Source organism: Pagrus major, chromosome 11 (assembly GCF_040436345.1).
Source record: "Pagrus major chromosome 11, Pma_NU_1.0".
NCBI lineage: Eukaryota > Metazoa > Chordata > Actinopteri > Spariformes > Sparidae > Pagrus > Pagrus major.
The window spans coordinates 32,647,064-32,651,884 of record NC_133225.1 but is presented as its reverse complement, the minus strand read 5'-3'; the positions used below and the strand labels follow the sequence as shown (position 1 = coordinate 32,651,884).

The window sequence follows — 4,821 nt, the reverse complement described above, 5'->3', positions numbered from 1 at the left end:
TGCAAAGCCAGAGGAACAAAATGCATAAAATGTAAACCGTGCAAATGGTTGTAACAAATGAACAAATGCAGCACAGTAAGAACATTAGTCAGGACAGAACAATATGCAAAACATTAAAGGGAAAATCAGAGTGCAGTTAATTTTGCAGATATTCGACAGAATTTGCAGCTCCTGCAATTGGGTTATAGCACTTATGAATATTAGGATTTTGATAATAATGTGATTAATTGTTCAGCCCGACATACATATCCATAAACTTCAGTTAAATGAGAACATACACTGAAACCTTGGCACTCAAAGTGACAACAGGAGTTTTAACAGCTGCAGTAAAGAATCTAAGTGGAAAACTGACAAATGACATTTGCAGTAATTTGTATCAACATTGTGCAACAGCTGAGAGACAAACACCAGGCAACAACAATCTGCTCCTCCAGTGGTCACATGTAAACTCAGGAGTCCTGGAGATCATCACACCGTCTCAATAACAGCTGCCACCTCTTTGAACTGTTTGTAAAATTTCTGAAACTGTGGAACGGTTATCTCAAAAGACCTCAAACACATATGTCAAAAGGGCTCAACAATCTTCAGCTGCAGAGTCACATATAGGGAGTTCAGAGATCAACACGTGTCAGAGCTCAGGTCCATGCCGAGCTTCTACTGGATGTCCATTACATGGCCAATGGTGAATGTGGACTGATGCACCATATTCACTCCACAGCTAGTGCAGCACTTGAAGAGAAACTCTTATTAACATTGCACTAGATCTTTGGCCCAAGCCTTTACCAGTGGCTTGTTGTGATAATTTAACCAAGAGGCAGGCTACTGCAAAAAGCTGGTTAATGCTGCCAGAAATTGTTAGAGTAATAACTGTTTCAAACAGCTTATTCTCTTTGATTCTTCTGATTGCTCTCTCCACATGTACCCTTAACCTGGCTATTTCCTGGGTTTCCATCACTTCATTATGGGACAGCTGTGATTTTTTGCTCAGGAAAGGTGGCCTATATACTTTGCAGGGCACAATGTCATCAATCCTGAAATCCTTGTCCACCATCACTGCCATGTCCTTGTCCAGAAGAGGTATCATGCTAGACTGCCTAAACAGCTCTTTGTCACTGACTGAACCGGAGTACAGGGATGACACAAATGTGACCGCACCATGTGGTGACACACCTATTAAACCTTTCAGGGTAGTGTGTGATTTGTACTTCGAGAAGAGTTCACTTTGCAACACGAAAGATGAAGGTGTCTGGCATCTCAATTCAGTGCAGTCAATTATGACTTGTGTGTCACTGTACTTCCCAAACACATTGGGCATCATTGCTTTAACAGTGTCAGAGGACATCCATATGCCCACAGCACCCAGCAGAGTGTACAGGAAATTTGCCCATGTTTTCAAGATTTTGCTCACTGTTGACTGATGTATGTTGAAGCGATCACCTAGATCCTTCTCCTTCAGGCCCAGAGACAGATACACAAGGAACAGGAAGAGCTCGTCAGTCAAAGGAAGGCATCGGCTCTGGTGGAGGAGGCAAATGGACAAGTTTTTTTGGCAAAAAAAAAAAAAAACTTCATTTATAAAGCACATGCATAAGCAAACTCAGTGTTCTTTACAAAAGATAATTAAAATGCAATTACAACAAATGATTACAATTTAATCACAGTGCAAGAACAGATGACAAAGTGCAATAATAGTGCAATCAAACAGGAAGTGAAGCGTATACACTTCTTGTTTCATAGCATTAATCGAAATCTGGTCATTATAAATGTAGGTTATGCGTCTGAATTGATATGAAGTAGTTCTGTGTTGATTTGGAATCCATTTCATCAGCAAGGCAAGGGAAGGCAATTATATTGGTATAGCCCATTTTTACAAAGTTTGTCTCAAAGGGCTTTACATAGCATCATTACAACATCCTCTGCCCTTCAGGCATGTCCAAACTATTCCACAAAGGGCCGTGTGGCTGCAGGTTTTTGTTCCAACCAGTCAAGAGCACACAGTTTGACCAATCAACTTTCTGAAGACTGAGATCAGTTGATTAAATGAGTCAGGTCTGGTGTGTTGCTGCTTGGTTGGAAAGAAAACCTGCAGCCACATCGGCCCTTTGTGGGATAGTTTGGACATGGCTGCCTCACATCGACTGAGGAAAAACTCCCAAGAAAGAACAGAAGAAATCTCAGGTTGAGCACAGAGGAGGGATCCCTCACCCACGAGGGGCAGACGTGATGTTGTGTACAGACAAGAAAACAGTTTACAGCACAGAATATGGGAAAACATGGAACTGGAATCAGTCAGTAAACAAGAGTTGATGAAGGCCGCTTCTGGTGGGCAGGCTGGGCCATATACAGGAACGGCAGGAAAATCAGACCAGCTTAATGAGAGTACTGGTTGGCAGACTGGTCCATGAGCAGGGATTGCAGGCCGGTTTAACAGCAGGGGAAAAGAGGCGATGCAGGCGGCAGTTGGTGCAGAGGGATGGAGCTCTAGACATTTTTTTTTTTTTTTTCCCAATCTGTTTATTAACATTTTCAGATGAGCAAATAAACAGCGACAATAACAATAGAGTGGTCTATAAACAGTGCAATAATGACAGAGCAAAGGTGTATATTCAGACCAAAACAAAACAATACAAAACTAAGACAGGACAAGAAGCAAACGATACCTAATGAGAACAATAAAACAAACAGAATCAGACTAAATTAACCACAAAAAAAAAAAAAAAAAAAAAAAAAGGTAAATAATAAGTAGATACATATTGGTAATGCAATTTTATAGTTGGTTGGTCTGTCACTCATTCATTTGTAAATACTGCAGGTAAGTTACTTGATCAGTCACTCGGGGTCTCTCTGAAGTCCAATTCTTGTACATATTTAAGAAAGGGGTCCCACATCTTGTTAAATTTCCTCAGGGAACCATTCTTTATGCACCTGATTTTTTCCAGCTTGACACAATTAAGGATTTCTCTTATCCATACTGTATGTGATGGGGCAGTAGAGGATTTCCATTTCAACAGTATCAAGCGTCTGGCCAGGAGGGTAACAAAGGCAATAAAGGTTTTCTCTAAGGAGGAGAGCGGCATCGTAGGTAAGGATACACCAAACAGTGCAGTCACAGCAGCTGGTTTGATAAGCTTCCCAGTGACCTTGGACATTGAACTGAAGATTTCCTCCCAATAAGATATCAAAGCAGAGCAAGACCAAAACATGTGAACATGACTTGCTGGAGCTTGGTGACATCTGTCACATGTTGGGTCCACATCTTTATAGATTCGAGAGAGCCTAACCTTTGTAAGGTGGGTGCGATGCACGACTTTACACTGGATCAGTCCATGTTTTGCGCAAATAGATGATTTATGTACTTTATCAAGAGCCTCCTCCCAGAGTTCCTCAGTAATCTCCTCTCCAAGATCCGCCTCCCAGATTGACTTAATGGAATTTAAGGAAGTCAAATGTAAGGAATGGATCTGAGTGTAATTATGCGACATCATTCCTTTAAGAGCAGGTACTGGCTTAAGAAGTGTATCCAATGGTGATTCAGCGGGTAGGCTGGGAAACTGAGGAAATCTGCTACTAACAAAACTGCGAATCTGGAGATACCTGAAAAAATGTTGTTTGGGAAGGGAAAACTTTTCAGCCAACTGTTGGAAAGATGCAAAGCTGTTGTCAATGTACAGATCTTTGAATGATTTAATACCTAGGCTAGACCAGACTGCAAATGCACCATCTACCAAGGATGGGGGAAAGGCATAATTTGCTGTTATTGGAGCCAATATTGAATAGGTCTGAAGGCCGAAATAACGCCTGAATTGATTCCAGATTCTCAAAGAAGTTTTAACTATTACATTTTTCGTGTAACTTGAAGAGGGACTCTTAACAGGAGAATGAACTAATGCTGCTAAGGACACTGGATGGCAGGAGTCAGCTTCCAATTTGAGCCAGGCGGGCATGGAGTGGTGCGAGTCAGATTGCAGCCAGAGTTGTAAAATTCTAAGATGGGAGGCCCAATAATAAAATCTCAGGTTTGGCAAGGCCATTCCACCTAATGCCTTTGGTCTCTGAAGGAACTGCCTGCGTATCCTTGGGTTTTTTTTACTCCATATGAATTCTGAGATAGTGGCGTCAATTCTGCGAAAGAAGGTCTGGGGGAGAAAGACAGGTACACACTGGAATAAATATAAAAATTTCGGGAGAGTGTTCATTTTCACTGAGTTAATACGGGCAACTAAAGACAATTTAAGCATTGACCAACGGTCGAAGTCCTCCTGTATACGTTTGAGAAGGGGGATAAAATTGGCCTTATACAGGTCTTTGAATTTGTCAGTTACCTGAACCCCTAGATAAGTGAAGCTGTGCTTTGCAACTTTAAATGGTAAACTTTGCAATGGAAAATCATTTGCTGCCTTATTAACAGGAAATAGTTCACTCTTACTGAAATTCAATTTATAGCCAGATATAGTGCCAAATGAATCAAAAATAGAGAGAGCTGCAGGGACGGACGTTGAGAAATTAGAAATATAAAGGAGGAGGTCATCAGCATAAAGAGAAACTCTTCGCTCTACCCCATTCCTGAAAATGCCTGTAATGTGGGGGCTATGACGGAGCGCGACAGCAAGAGGCTCGATGGCCAAAGCAAATAAGAGCTCTAGACATTTTGACATTTCTCTATCACTCAACAAAATCTCCGCTAAATCACTTTCAAATTCGCCGCCAACTCCGCAAGCGGATGTTGATCGACCCGTTTTCCAGTTTACTTCCGTGACGTTCGGCATAACGCCCATTTGTAGCAGAAACCATGTCTCAGATGAAATCAACCACGTGCAGCCT

The 4,821-nt window shown here is 41.6% G+C and overlaps 1 pseudogene; it reads right to left on the bottom strand.

Moving 5' to 3' along the window:
* Nucleotides 1–468: 468 nt before the first annotated feature.
* Nucleotides 469–645, bottom strand: LOC141004483 (COMM domain-containing protein 6-like; annotated as a pseudogene).
* Nucleotides 646–4,821: the final 4,176 nt, after the last annotated feature.